Consider the following 19014-nt stretch of genomic DNA (forward strand, 5'->3'; position numbering starts at 1 on the left):
CTGAGGGATCAAACTCCTGCCTCCTGCATTGCAGGCAGATTCTTTCACTGCTGAGCCACTAGGAAGCCCCAGAACAACTTATACAGAGATCTTAATGGTTTCCTCATTCTTTCTCAGCCTTGACAAAACTGCCATTATTTTGTTCATCACTATCATTTCTCCCATCATCACCACCACTAGGAAAAAGCTGTGGTATTTTCAAAGAAAATTTACATTATTGTTTCTTCCCCACTGCCCAATATCTTCACCTTATTTCATGGACAGATTTCTCCATACAGGTTCAGCCTTAACCAAGCGCAGCTCTCACTGAACACAGTCTTTAGGGTTAGAACCTGGTTTCAGTCCCAGATTCATCATCTATCAGCTGTATGTCTCTACACAACTCATTTAATAAATCTAATCATCCATTTCCTCACATAAAAGTAGCTATAATAATGATACCTATATCAAAGGTTTATCATAAAAATGAAATAAATAATACAGTGCCTGCCTGGTGCACAGGGAAGCTTGCGTTACAGCTATTCTTATTTGTGGCTTCCCGGGGTGGCTCAGACAGTAAAGAATCTGCCTGCAATGTGAAAGACCCAGATTCCATCCTTGGGTCGAGATGATCCCATGAAGGAAACGGCAAACCACTCCAGTATTCTTGCCTGGAAAATCTCATGGACAGAGGAGCCTGGTGGGCTATAGTCCGTGGGGTCCCAAAGACTTGGACACGACTGAACAATTAACACAGTATTATTATTCCCATTATTTTGGTTTCATTTTCCACTAGAAAAAAAAAAGCCCCTAAATTTTCTGGCTTCCAGGAAGCATCAGAGAAACCAGGTTCCATTTCAGAACACGTTGTAAAGCAAGACCTAGATGCACACGCTGCAGGGAACGCCTCTGGTTGCTCGGTGTAGCATGCAGGCCTTTGGGAAACTATGGGGACCGCACAAGGGGCGCGACCCGCCCCACTCATACCTGCGGTGTTGCCCGTTTTAAGGCGCTTGTCTCCCACTGCTTGGCCAGTAGTGCAGAACCGACACAAGTAGACCCACGAGACCACGTGGTGGCCGCCACGCCACGTGTTTGGCTCACTCCCAGAGCAGGTGGGCTGCAACCCGCCTGCCCCCAGCCCCGGGACACACCCGCCAGCCTGGGCTTGGGAGTAGCGTCTGGATTGCGGACTACCCTCACCCAGCCTTCCCCTTTGGTCTAGGGAGGCTCACCCCTAGCAGCAACGCCTAGCAGCCTCCCCTAGAGAAAACGGCGTCCGGATGGAAGCAGACCAACTGCACTTTATGAAACTAACAGGATCGGGGGCCACGCTACTCAGCAGGCACAGGCGGAGGCGCAGGGCAGGACAGTTGCTAGGGTTTTCTTTTTTTCCCTTGTTTTAAACAGTTAATGTGCTCGGAGAGCCGGACTAGACGCCGGCGTAGGAATCTCGGCCAAAGTCTTCCGTGAAAGAAGACGCCACGCGGGCTGAAGAGGGTAGCTCCGGCGGCCCCACAGTCCGCGTCCGGCTGCGGCCAAGTGGCCATGGACAAGCCGGCCCCGAGGGGCCGCAGCGGGACGATTCAGCGGCAATGGCGTCAGGGTCGCACGTGGCGCTGCAGCGATTTTCTCGTTCTCTTCTGAAAGAAACAGCAGCACCTTGGTGTCATCAGCCACCTCCACCTCCGCAGGGACTGTGATAGGGACGCCGAAGTGACCGGCAGTGGGGTCGTCAGCATTCAGGCGCCTACGGATGGAGTTCGGTGCCTTGTTTCTGCAGGGTAGCAGGGCTTCGTTGCAAGCTGGAGGCTGCGAGGGCGGGTCAGTGGGACCGTACTGCAGGCATGGGGAGGGGCTATCCGGCCCAGTCGTAGCCAACCACGAGGCGGCTGTGGTCAGAGGTGGTAGAGCTCGTGCAGGTGGTCGGAGTCCGGCGCTGGGAAGAAATCCAGGCGCCGGACGTGGCACAGGTACAAGGCCATCTCCTCCGGGAAGCTCTTGCGGAGCATCTCGAGGAGCATAGCCCGCTTGGTGTCCGAGATCTTCTGGGAAATTTTCTTCGAGCACGTGGGCCTTGAACCCCTGGCTGCGCGGGCTGCCGCACAGGAGTAACAGGAACCGGTGGCCCAGGGTCTCCAGGTCATCTTGGTGGCTCTGCTCCTGCCCAGGTACGTGTTGATGCTCAAGCAGCGCGCCATGCCCGTCACCACTTGCTCTCGCGGTACGGGATGTGATCATTGGTCTCGGGGTCGTTGGACTCCTCGGCCAGGTGCAAGTTGATGATGTGGGTGGTGTGCTGCTGCTTAGTGCCCGGCGACCCCCCCACCGCTCCCCCTGAAAGTTCTTGGGCTTCACATCCGGCTAGATAAGGTTTTGGTGTGCGTGTTCTCACTCCAGGCGGAGGGACCAGCAAGATTGCGATTATGAGCACTGTTTTGAGAATGAATGTGCAGTTGGGAGTAGAACAGGTCCTCTACACCGAGCAACTCCAGCTCTGAGTGTTGTGCTTCCCCCACTGGTCAAAGGAGCAAGGACGCCCTCTGTGTCACTGAGCTGCTCTCAGAAGCAGGCCTCCAGGTACATACAGCTGCGGCACCAGGACTTGACCAGCTCTAACTTGATAGCTATGTATTCATTTGTATAGAGATTCTTTTCTAGCCAAAGTTTCTAACTGTTGCTAAGTGGCTGTCTACTCTCCCCTAACCTCTTAAATGACCCAGTCTGTGATTTAGGTTCCAAGAGGTCATAAAGTGAACCCAGATCACCTTCTATTAATGTTAAATGAGCCTGTAATGCACGTTGGGCAGCAAATCAAAACCACTGTTAGCAGCTACTCTAACTGAAGAAGTTCCTGTCTGTTAAAGGACCAGCTGCCCTTTCATAAAAGACCACTTTTTTTTTCTATGAATAATACATAAAATAGTAGGGAAGAAAATACATTTCCATTAAGCAATATCAATTCTCAACACACTGGATATAATCTCTTATACTTCTATAATTAAAAATTAAACACAAAGTATTATGTTGAAGAAACTCCAAAGCTGATTTTTATGTACTCTCTTTTTTCTCTGAAAACCTCATTCTTACCCAGCCTTTCAATATAATTATATTCCAGGGAAAAAGTGGCAGGCAGAAAAGAATAAATCAACATATAATCTTCCTTTAAAGTCCTGGCTTATATTTTACGATGTGTACAGGCTGTTTAAAAAAAATCAGGTCTGAAATTTTCCACAATGAACATATGCTATCTTCCATTATTTTGCTATTTTTAAGGGGAAAATCATGCAACATATCGGATCTGTTGTATTCCTAGACACAAGAGACTTTAGTTTACTGTGCAGACTTTCATTGATTGTGTGAGTTTCTATTAACCTATTTCTAGATCTTAAGTCCCTGGCAAATAGCTGGTGCTTAATGAATACTTTTCTGAATAAATAAATACTAATATTAAAAATAAAGACTAAGAAGATATTTGAGGATGGGACAATTCAATGTTTTGCCAATATTATTGCCCAGTGAATTTTCCCCTCCTCTGCTCCACTTCCTTCTTTACTAAATAAAGACAGAGCAATTTCAGGGAAAATATCATTAGGAAGTGGGAGGATTCTTTTTACTGTTGTCCTTAATTCATTTGGGACAAACATTCTCATTTATTTAAGAAAATCCATTGAGTAAAAGTCCATTAAGTAAAAGTCACTGAACTCAGGAAAGTATGGGCATCTATCTTCCTAAGCTATGAAAGTAAAAAGTAATAATATATTACAACAAAAAACTAGGTTATATGCATTTCGATCAACATACCCAAATTGATTAAAATTCAAATCACAGGATTTTTAAAGATTCTTACTTTCTTGGAAAATAACCCTTCCTTTTTAAAACTGGGTAAGCTGAAGTAGAAGAAGTTAAGTGATGGTCCAAAAGATACAGAACTAGTAAATGGTAGAAAGACTTGTTCTCAGGTACTAATTCCAATTTCAACACATGTTCTGTTTCACCTCATTCTACTATAAACCCCTTAGTGCTTTATAGACAGACAATAAAAATTAGTTAATACAGATGATGACGATAATGAAATTTCACTGTGCTGGAAACAGGGAAATGAGGTCAGTTAGCTGGCATTTGGTGATGCTTTTGTTAAGGCAGAACATTTATTATTCTCTCTCTCTCTGCATATAAAAAAAATCTATGTACTTTGCTAAAAAAAAAAAAAGCCTTAGGCAACTAAATATCATTCATTAAAACATTTAAGACAAGTGACAGCTTCTAGTAATACATTTCCAGAACAGAACAAGCAGGATAAAGATAGCTTAGAAACTGCATACATAGAGAATTTTTCTACTGATACCCTAATCCCCTACTGGCCAATTTTTAAAAGTGGGCTTTTATTGTACCATAAAAATGAACAGGCTGAGGCTTTCGCATCCGGAGAAAGGTTGGTACCTGCACGAAAAATGTTTTGCCTTTCAGAGTCCAGGATGAGAAAAAATCCTTGTTACTCTCGGGTGAGGAAAATGAACCATTGTGATAGAATTGGGTATTGAAACGCCATTTGTGAGTAGCACATAAACTATACCTTGAGCAAGATGATTCCATTTCTAAGATGATTACTGATGCAAGGTTGGTCCAGGGGTCCTTTCCCAGTGTTACCACTAATATGACCTCATCTTTTCAAAACCAAAGACCCAGCTTTGGAGAACTGTTTGACAGTAGCTTTGAAAGCTAAGCACTTTGTATCCAGAAATTCCAGTCATCAGTGTATACCTAATATGCATTTGTATATGAGTCAAAAAACATTCACAAGAATGCTCATAGCAGCCCTATTCAAAACTGCCCCAAACTGGAAAGTACCCAAATGGCCATCATGAGTAGGATGGAGAAATACATTGTGTTGTAGTCACACAATGGAGTACTGTTCTGCAGTGATAGTGAGTGAACCAGAGCTACTCTCAATAACAGAAACAAATTTTCACAAAAACACACTGTAGAGTAAAAGAAGCCACACAAAATGTTTGAACCCTATGATTCTGTTATATAAAATTTCAAAGTGATCCAGTTAATCTGTGACGTTACAAATCCAGGTAATGCTTCCTCTGGTGGAGGGGGTGGTGGTGACTGGAAGGGGCACAAGGAGGATTTGGGGGGGGGGTGCTCATTCTGTTTTCTTTCTTGATCAGGGTCCTGGTTATACAAGGTTGTTATCTTTGTTTAAATGCACTGACCTTTAGGCTTATGATTTGTAAGTTAATATGAGTGTATATCTATGTCATTTTAAAAAAAATGAGCTCTGAACATTTTCCTGTAGAAACAAGATAGGGCGAGAGTGACACATTAGTAGAAGAGATGTCCCATTAGTAAGATAAAGAATGACTGCACCCACAGGCAGCCTTCCCTCCCTTGCCCTGTCTTACCCTCATCATTGCTTATGAAACTGGTCATCAGCCTGCAAATGAGGAACACAAATGTATAAATGTCACATTCTTATGCAGGAACCAAGGCACTCACTTCTTTTTGCCCCAAGGCAGGATTGGGTCTCAGTTTTCATATACTAAAAATGGACCTATTAGGGTAATGAGGGAGTTCATGTCTGTCATTTCAAGTTGATTGGTGGCAGTCTGTGTTATCTGAGATGTGTCCCACTAATTAAAGAGAAATCAGATAAATTCAGGGAACATACATCATTTGGGGACATGGACTAATTGGGCATTTGTCCTTTGTGCTCCATCTGTAAGCACTACTGAGGGAACACAGGTCTGTCCTCAAAATTTAATAAATGGAGGAAGAAATAAACTTTTAAGTACTTATTATGAGCCAATACAGTGTTAGGCATTTAAATAATCTTCATAGTAGCTTTCCAGGGCAGGTAATACTGGCCTCATTTTACAGAGAAGGAAACAAACTCTGAAAAAGGATGAAACCTATGGAAATTGTACTGCTGCTAAGGGAAAAGAGATTCAAATTTGGGACCATTGACTCCTCAGGCTATTTTCATACAGTATAGTTTCTATGGAGATCAACAGCCCTTTTGCAAAATGTCTGTATTCTTTGGAGAAAGATATGGCAACCCACTTCAGTATTCTTGCCTAGGAAATCCTATGGCAGAAGGGCCTGGCAGGCTACAGTCCATGGGGTAATAAAGAGTCAGACACGACGGAGCGACTAAACAACAACAATCAGATTCCTTAGAGAAAAGAACCTAAGGATTCTTTTCAACTCTGCTTCAAATCAATCCAAACACCAGGGAGTATTCCAAGTGCAAGGAAAAACAGAGTTTTGCCTGAAAAAAAAAAAAAAAGTCTTAAATAGCTGGGAGTAGTGAAGGTTTAAATTTTTCACAGTTGTCATCACTGGGTCAGACCACTTTCTCAGTCAACCCCAATATTCTTTCAGAAATGATGGTAGCAAAGGGGTGGTCTATGAAATACCTTCCAAAAGGCAGTCCTCAAAGCTTTAGGCATTCACATTCATGTTTAATGCATCTAACTTCCTTTAGACTCAAGAAGGAATTACTCCTAGCACTGCAGAACTGGCCAAGATCCAAAGAGGAAGAAGAAACCGGTGGTGCCAACCCTTAAGACTTTAGAGAAACCATAAACCGGATGTATTGCTTTGAGGTATCAGAACTCCAACTGGGAGCAGACCTTGCCTGAAAGCTATTCCCTGACCATTGTGGCTGTTGCTGTGACCTAAAATAAACATCTGATTCTGCCTACCTTAGCTTTCCCACACTGCAGAAAGATGATAAGAACTCCTGCCTGTCCTCAAAGATGTTAAAAGAACCAGCTAATGTTTGCAGGAAGAAGCACCATGTCAGGGCCAAGTGACCACCAGTTCAAGGAGCCTTGAGCAAGGCACGTTGGTGGTGTTCTTGCAGAGATCATATGTGTTCTCACCTCCCAAAAGAGAAGGTTTGAGAGTGACCTCCTACCTCGTCATAAGACACAAAAGCAAATAGATGAGGTAGAGATATATTAGGGGACTGGATGAAGAAGTCAGAAAAAAATCAGAGTGCAATTTGCCAGGCTAAATGAGATCTCCAGTAGCCCTGTCCTTACATTCAAAATCACAGGCAGCCACGTGTCCTCTGCATGCTCTCTGGCAGGGTTAGCAGGACTGGGCACTGGGAGAGTTGAATGAAGCCACACTGGAGGGCTGGTCAGGAGAAAGCAGCCACAGAGACTCTGAATTAAAACTGATCTAACATGACAACAGAGAAGAGGATACACTGAGCGACAGAGACAGAGTGGGTCTGCAGAAACAGCAAAGCAATGGATAGATCAAACTTACTGGCTGGCTTCTGATCAGGTGACTCTCCTCCAGGGCTTCCATCAGGTGGCAAGCAGAAGTGAATACTAAGAACGAACTCCCAGACTCTGAGTTAGGTCATTTTACATGTTTATCAAACCAGTCAATCCTAAAGGAAATCAGCCCTCAATATTTATTGGAAGGACTGATGCTGAAGCTGAAGCTATAATGCTTGCTGAAGCTATAATACTTTGGCCACTTGATGCAAAGAGCCAAACCACTGGAAAAGGCAAGAGGAGAAGAGGATGACAGAGGAGAGGATGAGATGGTTGGATGACATCACCGACTCAGTGGACGTGAGTTTGAGCAAGTTCCGGGAGATGGTAAAGGACAGGGAAGCCTGGTGGGCTGCAGTCCATGGGGTGGCAAAGAGTTGGACATGACTTAGTGACTGAACAACACACGTTTATCACACAGTCCTCATCAGCCCCTGATGAGGGTACTATCATTTTTTAAGAAATGAGTTAAAGGTGAAAAAGTAACTTGCCTAAGATAATGACTAAAATATAGGTCTGGCTGACACAGGAGCCCTTACTCCTTAAACTGGGTCCTCCATCTCATCGCAGTTATTCACAGTGTCAACTAGCTCTAAGCAAATTCCTAGGCCAGCTCAGTTAAACATCCAAACCATGGTACCTGGCTTTAGAGTTAAAGCGTATGGCCTGAACTGCAGTGACTCATCCAACAAGCATTTGAAGAAGGCCTGCTATGGGACAGGCTTGTGCTAGATGTGTATAACGCAGGCAAAAGACCGACTCCTTGAGTTTGGTGATGTCCTTCAGCTCCAACAAGCACGGTGGGATAGCCATTCTGGGCAAGTGCTCCACGGCACAAACCTCAGCCATAGTTGGCGAGATGCCTAAGCAACCACCGGAGGTTATAGCCCCTTGCAAGCCATTCTCAAGGAGCCCCTCAGCAAACAGAGAATATTCTTTAGTCTGAGTTTTGACAGTTCTATATTAATCTCCTGAGGATTATGCAGCTAAAATCTGCAGCATGTTCCTTTACTTTTAATTACAGTCCTATGAAAGTTTGATTTAAAAACAAAAACAAAACAAAACTAGTAAAGTTACTGCAGAAGAAAAAAGTTCTTAATAATTTATTCGTAATGCTATTAAGACAAAGTCATGTTTTATTGGGCTCTATGTGTTTATGTTGTGATGCAGAAGTCAATAAGAAGGAGCTTTAGTAATATATAATATCTATTAATATTCTCCACATATGTTCACCAAACAAACAATGTCTCAGCATCAGTAAAGGATTTCGATAATTAAAAAGTATGATTTTTCCCAGTTTAACTATTTCCTATTAAAAGGATGCCACAGACACTTATACTGACAGCCTCTCATTCCCAGTGAGAGCAATTGCACTTTATGTAGAGAGAGAGTGAAATGAACCATAGTCCAGGAAGGGGCTCTTGTCTCCACACTGACACCAACTGCAAATGACCTTGAGGTCTAGACCCTTCCCTCTTCATCTGTAGGCTGAAAAGATTTAGATGAGGAGATAGCCATGTCTTCCCCTGCTTTCCAGTTGTGAAATAGTACTCCCCTGGGCCTTATCTTTATCCCTCCTTGATCACTGCTACCTTTTGTCAAGGATCTTTTTGAAATGAGTTTCTTGTTTTCCCAAATGGACCTTGCTCTTCGACTGCTTAGCCTGGCTCACAGAGTTAATAGGCAGAATGGAGGCCCACCGGCTACGGAGACAAGCGATGGCTCCCTCTCTGACTTGCCATTTGCCCTTGATCAGAGAGTCACTTAGGAATTCCAGGCCCATCATTTCCCCACTGATGGGGGATTATGTGACGATACTTACCTACCATGAAGGAGTGAGAGAAGATTAAATAATATGCTTGTATGGGACTTAGCCAATACTTGATGGTACACTGGATACTTGGTAATAATTACCTTTTGAGTCTCACAGAACTTACCTGAAATACCTTCCTGATTCAAGGACTAAATGGTTCCATAAGAGGGTTTAATTCCTTTTCACTCCTGAAAAAACCTGCCACAAACTGAGAGCTTGATATACCACTGCAAGCATGAATTTCCTTCACCTTAGTTCCTCAGAATCACTGACGAATCAGTCAGTATGTTTCACACTCTCAGATCATTGTTCCCATGTTCCTTTATAGATAGATGCTTATTGTGCTATAAACATAAAGGGAACGTATCCTGTGGGTATTTCGACACTGTTTAAGACTCCCTCTCCACTATAACGAACTGGGTCATCCCACTATAATCCAGAGAACACAACCTGGCTTCATGGAAAGAACTCACATTTAAGCAGGAAATCAAACTCGATGAGATGATGATAATAATTATTGTTAGCGCTGATTGAGAAATTAGTCTATGCATGCATTGTTCTGAGAAATTTTCACTTATCAACCCCTTTATTCCCCCAGACAACCCTGTGAGCGTGTTACTATTTTCATGTCCATTTCACTGTGTAAAGAACGTGCAGCACAGGGAGGTTAAAAGCTTCGGAACGCCACATTTCCAGGAATCAGTGCACACCAGATTTAAACCCGAGCAATTTAGCGTCTGGGCTTTTAATTATGCTACTCTCCAGAGTTGGCAGGACGATCTGAAAGAATATATCAACATGTAGAGAACAGGCCATACCGAAGGCAAACAGAGAACAGCATTTTTATACTGTTTCGGTTAAAATCACTATGTTCTTAACTGCTGCTGCTTTTCCCAATTGATGACGACAAAGATTCATCTTTTATAGTCCTCTTCTCCACTTTTACTCCCCACGTCTTTAGTTCCACTGGTCTTGATGCTATCTCAGTCCACAGGCACAAGGTTGGGTGGCATTCATTGGCATGAACCTTCTCTCAATGTCACCTGGTAACTTCCTCAGGTCTGCTTCTCAGAGTTCCACTTCTTCATCGCTCAGCTTCCTGTCTGAAATAAAACTCAGAGGAACACGTCTCTCCCCCTTTCCCTATGCCTCCATCACTATTTGCACAGCTTTAGCCTCTGGCAAACTGGCCCCTTGTTTTGTAAGATATATTAAGATACAATAAAATTTTAGGCTGTGATACCTTGCCTTGGTAAAAGAAAGCTCACCTTAAGATTACGGACTCCTTATTTCCTGCAATTCACTGATCCAATCACTAAAACATCATCAGCTTATTTGGTTCAGGTAAGCATCAAGCTGAATGGTGTTCAAACAAATGACAGCAGTGGTGAGGCAGATAGCAGGTCTTAGAAGACACCATTCCCAGAAGATAATCATAGTAATTTGCTGTCATCATTCCCTCACAAGTCCAGGAAAAAAAGAGCAGCATTAAAACCCATGTAGAAGGCAGAAATTTTGAAACTTGGAGAAGTACATGGTACACTTGAATCCTGGGAACTGGTGGCAAAGCCAAGAAATAATGAAGTAGCAGATGGCAGGCTGTCAGCAGAAAGGTGGACCCTCCCACTGCCTCACCTAACTAATTTCAGGGCAGCTGGTACTTTATCTAAAGACCATTTTAAAATCCTGCAGTGCCTTGCTCCTCAAAATGTGGTCCATGGGCCAGCTGCATGGACATCACTTGGGAACATGTTTAAAATGAAGACTCTCAGGTCCCTCTCCAGGCCTCCTGAGTCTGAATCAGCATTAAAAGCTGCTTATTCCTGAGTCTTGAGAAGTTTTGGTGGGGGGCCCATAGCTCAGGTTAAGACTAGCAGGTCTTACCTAGCTATAAAGTAGACTCTATTTTGAAATTTCATTGAATAAGTAAGAACATATGATAATATAAAAGCAAAATTAAGCAAGAGTGAAAAATCCTTAAATTGTGCTCAGAATAAAGCTGCAGTATTAAAGAAGAGGATGGCAAAAGATCTACATGGAAACCCAATGGGAATATTCCATTTGCTGTTCTGATGTACCATTCACTGTTCATTTTGCTCTGAGACCAGAGAGGCTGACCTCTGTGAGAGCAGAGGGATGAACAAGGCTGAGATTCCTCAAAGGCCCCCTCGTGCCTCAGTGAAAGTCACAGCTCTGTCCCAACAGCCCTCACCATCTCGGGGCTCTGGTAACCCCTCCTCCTCCTGCTCTTCAGGCTTGAGACTGGTCTCAACACTTTACTGTTTAACAGCCTCTGCGTACTGCACTATTCCCTTTTGTACCTGTCAAATCATCCCTCAGTGAATTCTGTAAGACCCAGTTGGAGTATATAACTTGTTTTCTGCCAAGACCTTGATTGATAGATTTAGACAAAACTGTTGCTTCAACTGAAGAAAGGAGAGTGGAGAACATTAACCAATTATAGGGGAGGGAACTTAAAATATAAGAATGGTCCAGAGGAAAGAGGAGAAGGCAATGGCACCCCACTCCAGTACTCTTGCCTGGAAAATCCCATGGACAGAGGAGCCTGGTAGACTCCAGTCCATGGGGTCGTGAAGAGTCGGAGATGACTGAGTGAATTCACTTTCACTTTTCACTTTTATGCATTGGAGAAGGAAATGGCAACCCACTCCAGTGTTCTTGCCTGGAGAATCCCAGGGACCGGGGAGCCTGGTGGGCTGTTGTCTATGGGGTTGCACAGTCGGACACGACTGACGCAACTTAGCAGCAGCAGCAGGGAAAGAGGTAGCACCGAATTAGTAACTAAGGGCCGTGTTCCATCACACAGATGTCGAACACAGGAAACAGACTCTGAATGTGCTGAACAGCAAGCTTAGCCGTCATCTGTTAAGAAATCCTAATTCTCAAAATGGGGTTTCCACTGCACTTCAGTCCATAAGTGCATCCTAGTTATGTCATGCATCCCTTTAGATGCTCATCTGGCCTGCATCCACAAACAGCCTTTGAAGATAAGTCATCTCTTGAAAGTGTCCCCTCTCCATTCCTTCTCCCTAAAGTACAGCATTGATTGGATAAGCCCCCCCTTTTCCCTGTAAGACCTATCCTCTCACAATCAACGTGTTCAAGTGCCCCATTCCTTTGTTTAGTATGACCCCTATTTTGCAGGAGCTTCCGGGATTAGATACGATCTAATTTCTTTCTGACTCCTTTACATCACAGACTGTCACACGCGTACATGCATTTGCCTATCTACAAAACCACATGCTATTCTCCCCGAGTGGAGTTTGGCCCACACTGCTCCAGAAGGCCCACCTCTACAAGGAGTCAGCAACCAGACTGGTCAGGTAAGAAGGCTTTCCTGCAGCTTCCCATCCATAACTGCCACTCGGGTGTCAAGCTTATTCCTACTGTATCCTCATTCTGTCCCTCTATCTAGAATCTTATCACCAGCAACCGGTTCTTAAGTCACCCAACATTCAAGGCCCTTAGCAGGCTCACCTTCTTTGTAAGTCTTCCCTGCAACTTTAAAACATAAAAATTCCTCCCTTATCAAAACTCTTTTTGATGCTTGCTTCTAAGTTTGAAACCAGGGGGTTTCTGTAAGCAAAGCACATGTGCAAACAGAAATGGATACATGGGGAAGGGAGATTCAAGCATAACCTCTACATTCCTGGCTTAAGACCCCAGGTGGAAGGTGGTGTTGTTTACTCTTCCTTATTTATATCTCTTGGGCCTCCTTTATTCCATAATCATCCTTCCCTCCCTCTCTCCTCCTTTTTTATGCCTTTTGATTTTTTACTAAAACTTGGTCCTTTGTCCTAGAGCATGCTCCACTTTCTGGGATTGCTTTATGTGGTATCTTTTAACACCGTACTTTTTTTGTCTTTTAAAAGTTTGTAGTGAGATACACATAGCATGCAATTTAACATCTTTAACTATTTTTAAGTTGGCATCTACAGGACATTAAAGTACACTCACATTGTTGTACGATCATTACCCCCACCGTCCATCTCCAGAATTCTCATCTTCCTAAACTGAATCTCTGTACCAGTTAAACAGCAACCCTCTCTTCCCCATGGCCCCTTCCTCTCAACCCGTGGCAGTGACCACTCTACTTTCTGTCTGTGAATCTGATCACTCTAGGAATAAGTGGAATCATACAGTGTCTGTCCTTTGTGACTGGCTTATTTCACGTAGCATAACGTCCTCAAGGGTTATCCCTGCTGTAGCATGTGTCAGCATTTCCTTCTTTTTAAGACATAATAATATTCCATTGTATGTGTATAACACATTTTACCTATTCATCTGCTGATGGGAAATTGGGTTCTTTCCACCTTTTGGTTATTGTGAATAGTGGGTAGTGCCAATTATTGGGTTGGGAAAAACAGAAGGAAGAGAGATGGCAGGTAAAGGGAGAAAGAGTAAACCTAGTTTGGAGCATGGTAACATTCTGTGCCTCTGAGATATAAAAATGCTCATATTTGATATACAAATACTATACATACAGCTTTTGAGTTCAGAAGAATATCTGAACTGGAGGACTAGATTCAGCAGTTGTGGGCATTTAGGTAGCAATAAAATCAACAGAGTAAATGAGATCCCCTATGGAGAAGAAGCAGAAGACCTAGGACTGAGTCTTGAAGGTACTGAGGGAGAGAAGGATGAGGGCTTCCCAGGAGGCTCAGTGGTAAAGCATCCCCCTGCCAATGCAGGAGACACAGGTTCCATCCCTGGGTTGGGAAGATCCCCTGGAGCAGGAAATGGCAGCCCACTCCGGTATTCTTGCCTGGAAAATTCCATGGATAGAGGAGCCTGGCAGGCTACAGTCCATGGGGTCACAAAAAGAGCTGGACATGACTTAGCAACTAAACAACAACCACCACCACAAAAGAATGATGAGCAAGAATAGGAGATAGAACAGGATAGAGAAAAATGAGAAGAAATTCAGCAAAATGTGGGGGCTATTTGATTCTGCACAACATCTAAAATAGACAGAGGATGTCAGGCCTCATCAGTTTGGTCAAAATTAAAATTGAGAATAGACATAAGTGAAATTCTTTAAACTACAAATATTGACTTTTCAAATATAGTTTGCTACATTTAAAAGTATTTACTTGAAGCTCGCAGAAAACAGCAAATCTAAGGAATTCATTTGTTGGAAATAGTAGAGGAATGTAGATACTTACTAGGAAAGTGTGCAGAAATCACTGATGTTACATTTGTGACACATTGTTAGAAGATGTTTGAGACACACCTGATAAAACTCTCAAAGTGGTTTTAAAGGAGCTAAATTGTGTTTCACACACACACACACACATGCACATACACTACCCCAGGGGACAGACGGCTTCACTGCATTGGATGTGAGAATGCTCTAGGATAGAATTTTTGAACTCCAGTGCTTAGCAGAATACTGTCTATAAAAATCACTGTTGAGGGCTTCCATAGTGGCTCAGTGGTAAAGAATCTGCCTGCCAGTGCAAGAGACATGGGTTCGATCCCTGATCCAGGAAGATTCCACATGCTCCGGAGCAACTAAGTCTGTGAGCCACAACTGTTGAGCCTGTGCTCTAGAGCCCAGGAACTGCAACCGCTGAGCCCACGTGCCACAGCTGCTGAAGCCTGCACACCCTAGAGCCTCTGCTCTGCCACAGGAGATGCCACCACAATGAGAAACCCATGCACCACAGCAAAGACTAGCCCCTGTTCTCTGCAACTAGAGAAAAGCCAGTGCAGCAGCAAACACCCAGCTCAGCCAAAAAAAGGATTTTTTTTTTTTAATCACTGTTGAGCAAAAAACATGAGACCTCAGTTGAAGAAGGAAAGTGTTAGTCACTCAGTCGTGTCCTACTCTTTGTGACCCCATGGACTGTAGCCACCAGGCTCCTCTGTCCATGGGATTCTTTCTCCAGGCAAGAATACTGGAGTGGGTTGCCATTTCCTTCTCCAGGGGATCTTCCCAACCCAGGAGACCTCGGTTAGATTTCAGGAAAAGCAACCTGTGACTGGAACTTGTTTAAAACTTTCAAAATTGTAGAATGCTAACTGAAATCAACAGGCTATAGCATATCTTCCTCTAATATTGTTTAAAAAGCAGAAATGGGTTCTCATCTGTCTGGTACTATAAGTGCAGGCATGACTCAAGATAAAGAAGACAGACTTGAAGATCTCTCATGGGTCCTTCCTTTCATAAGATTATATGATTCTCTCCAGTTTTACTGCTTTTGGTGGAAGAGCTTTCATCTTTCCAAACTACTAAAATAGATAGCCTGGCCAGGTTTTTCAAACTTACTGATTTTTCCACTTCCTTGAAAAGCTCAGTTGAAGGCATCTTTCATCTTTAATTCTACTTCTGAATATTTCCCTCTTATACTATTTATTATCATTCACTTGTTACTTGCCCTTCCTTCTCCATCCTTTCTCTACCTTATTTATCTACCCATAAAACACACTAATATTTGAGTTTTTTTCACTGAAGTCTATTGGTTTGAGAACTCAAAGTTGGTGGGTAAATTTAAACCATATATTGTCATATGTGAAAAATTAGTAATAAGAATTTTACTAGGTCAGAATTTTATTTTTTTTGGTCAAAGGCCATCATTAAACTTACAGAGGAAAGAAAATGCATAAAGAAAACTTGAAGTTATAAAGATCAAACAAGGACTAAGTTAGCATGATTTCCTAAGTGTAAAAATAGGTAACATTTCATGGTTAATTTATTAAAACCATAAGGCTGATTCATCAGTATACTCTATGGGCTGGAGTGTCTAACCTAACATTAACTCCGATTCTGAAATAGTCTATGAGTAATAGAGGATCAAAAATTATGCATGTGTCACTGACAGGCAAACCTTCCTCTTTCCAGTGATGTTCCAGAGTAAATATTAGTTTTCATTATTTTGATTATCTTTCCAAAAGGCTTAGAATTAGTTCTAGATACAAAGCAGGAGGAAATAAATATGCACTAACACCTACTATGTGCGAGGTTCTATGCTTTCAGTGTATACAGATTTTGACTTACCCTTTACAGTGACCCTAGTAGATAAGGACTTTTCAGTTCTGTGTTCTACATAAGTTCACAGACAGTAGATAACTCCTCCAGGTCCTACTTTCGTAAATCGCAGAACTAGAATCTGGTTCAATATGCCAACAAATTTGGAAAACTCAGCAGTGGTCACAGGACTGGAAAAGGTCAGTTTTCATTCCAATCCCAAAGAAAGGCAAGGCCAAATAATATTCAAACTACCACACAATTGTACTCATCTTACAGGCTAGCAAAAAAAATGCTCAAAATTCTCCAAGCAAGGCTTCAACAGTACGTAAACTGAGAACTTCCAGATGTTCAAGCTGGATTTAGAAAAGGCAGAGGAACCAGAGATCAAACTGCTAACATCCGTTGGAAAATTAAGAAAAAGAGAATTCCAGAAAAACATCTACTTCTGCTTTATTGACTACACCAAAGCCTTTAACTGTGTGGATCACAATAAACTGTGGAAAATTCTTCAAGAGATGGCAATACCAGACCACCTTACCTGCCTCCTGAGAAATCTGTATGTGGGTCAAGAAGAAACAGTTAGAACCAGACATGGAACTGGTTCCAAACTGGGAAAGGAGTATGTCAAGGCTGTATATTGTCACCCTGCTTATTTAACTTACATGCAGAGTACATCATGCGAAACGCCGGGCTGGATGAAGCACAAGCTGGAATTAAGACTGCCAGGAGAAATATCAATAACCTCAGATATGCAGATGACACCACCCTTACAGCAGAAAGCAAAGAGGAACTGAAGAGCCTCTTGATGAAAGTGAACGAGAAGAGTGAAAAAGCTGGCTTAAAACTCAACATTCAAAAAATGAAAATCATGGCATCCGGTCCCATCACTTCATGGCAAATAGATGGGGAAGTAATGTAATCAGTGACAGACTTTATTCTCTTAGGCTCCAAAATCACTGCAGATGGTGACTGCAGCCATGAAATTAAGATGCTTGCTCCTTGGAAGAAAAGCTATGACAAACCTAGATTGCATATTAAAAAGCAGAGACATTACTTTGCCAATCAAGTTCTGTCTAGTCAAAGCTATGGTCTTTTCCATTAGCCATGTATGGATATGAGAGTTGGACTATAAAGAAAGCTGAGCGCCAAAGAATTGATGCTTTTGAACTGTGGTCTTGGAGAAAACTTTTGAGAGAGCCTTGGACTGCAAGGAGATCAAACCAGTCCATCCTAAAGGAAATCAGTCCTGAATATTCATTGGAAGGACTGATGCTGAAGCTGATGCTCCAACACTTTGGCCACCTGATGCAAAGAACTGACTCATTGGAAAAGACTCCGATGCTGGGAAAGATCAAATGCAGAAGGAGAAGGGGACAACAGAGGATGAGATAGTTGGATGGCATCATCAACTCTATGGACATGAGTTTGAGCAAGCTCTGGGAGTTGGTGATGGACAGGGAAGCCTGGCGTGCTGCAGTCCATAGGGTCACAAAGTTTTCAACACAACTGAGCTACTGAACTGAACTGAGAATCTGGACTCAAAACTGTCAGAACACAAGCCCTGAGCAGGTATACCACTGTCCACTTTAGAGAAAAGGAAATGTGAAAGGTCCCCTGATGCCAGCTCGCTTTGAGTATGGGCTCAACAGACCAGGAAATAAGCCAGCATCTTGCCTTTAATTATGAAGTAGACATAATTTAGAAAAAGATTGCTGTGAAAGCCTGGCTGAGTTTGAGAGAGGGAAGATCGATCAAGCAAAGTGGAATTCTGTGTAACCCTCCTATAGCACTTGAAAAGACAAGCTTCTATAAAAGCTAGCCTTTTAGAAACGGGCATACTGTATTTCACGCAAAGGTTCTTTAACAAGACTAGGTTAGTGGGGAGACTGTGTGTTCATTCGTTCTTATTGGCAGCCACTTGATATGAATTAGTTCCCTGAATTCTCACAACCACCCTGGCATTATGACTTTATACTGGAGAGATTGTGTCTCAGAGAAATTAGGTATTTCTTGGTCAGTGTCATGAAGTAATGAAGCTAAGGTGTGGATCTAGGGCTAAGCGCGAAGACCAGGCTTGCTCCATTATAATACCATGGAGAGAAGGCATGCTGAAGACTGTTGCGGCAGCGCCTCTCCGCCTTCAGAGTGCATATAGACCACCTGGGATCTTGCTGAAGCACATGTCTAGTTCATCCAGTGTGGGATGGAGCCTTGGAATCTGCATTTCTGACAGGATCCCAGGTGCTGCTGATGCTGTTGGTCTGCAGCCACTCTTGAGGCTAGAAATGATGACAATGTATTTATGAAGCGACTCCTACAAGTATATTCCCAACCCAGATGGCTTCAGCGAAACTTTGCTTTCTAGAATATCCAGTTAGTGCTCTAAGTCAACAGTCCCCAACCTTTTTGGTACCAGGGACTGGTTTCGTGCAAGACAGTGTTTCCGTGGACAGAGTGTGGGCTGGAGGAATGGTTCAGGCAGTACCAGGACCGATGGGGAGCGGCAGGGGAAGCTTCACTCCCTCACCTCCTGCGGTGCAGCCCAGTTCCTAACGGGCCGTGCATCAGTACCGGGGGTTGGGGACCCCCTGCTCTAAGTGAGAGGATGGTGATTGTCTCTGCTGTAGATGCTAAGATAGAGAGTGGGAACACAGAAAAGATGGGGTTAAGGGATTAAGTGTTCCCCATGTGTATCACCCTTGGCTTCCCTGGTGGCTCAGAGGATAAAGCATCTGCCTGCAATGCAGGAGACCCGGGTTCAATCCCTGGGTTGGGAAGATCCCCTGGAGAAGGAAATGGCAACCCACTCCAGTATTCTTGCCTGGAGAATCCCATGGACAGAGGAGACTGGAGGGCTACAGTCCACGAGGTCGCAAAGAGTCAGACACGACTGAGCGACTACACACACACACATACACACACACACA

The 19014-nt window shown here is 43.3% G+C and overlaps 1 protein-coding gene and 1 pseudogene across 3 annotated transcripts in view; both read right to left on the reverse strand.

Annotated features, from left to right (window-relative positions):
• Positions 1 to 19014, reverse strand: part of ASTN1 (astrotactin 1) — a 361638-nt gene that overhangs the window by 282469 nt on the left and 60155 nt on the right. The gene's annotated exons all lie outside the window — the stretch shown is intronic.
• Positions 1581 to 8129, reverse strand: LOC101117862 (casein kinase I-like; annotated as a pseudogene).

The sequence above is a fragment of the Ovis aries genome, chromosome 12, assembly GCF_016772045.2.
Source record: "Ovis aries strain OAR_USU_Benz2616 breed Rambouillet chromosome 12, ARS-UI_Ramb_v3.0, whole genome shotgun sequence".
Lineage (NCBI taxonomy): Eukaryota > Metazoa > Chordata > Mammalia > Artiodactyla > Bovidae > Ovis > Ovis aries.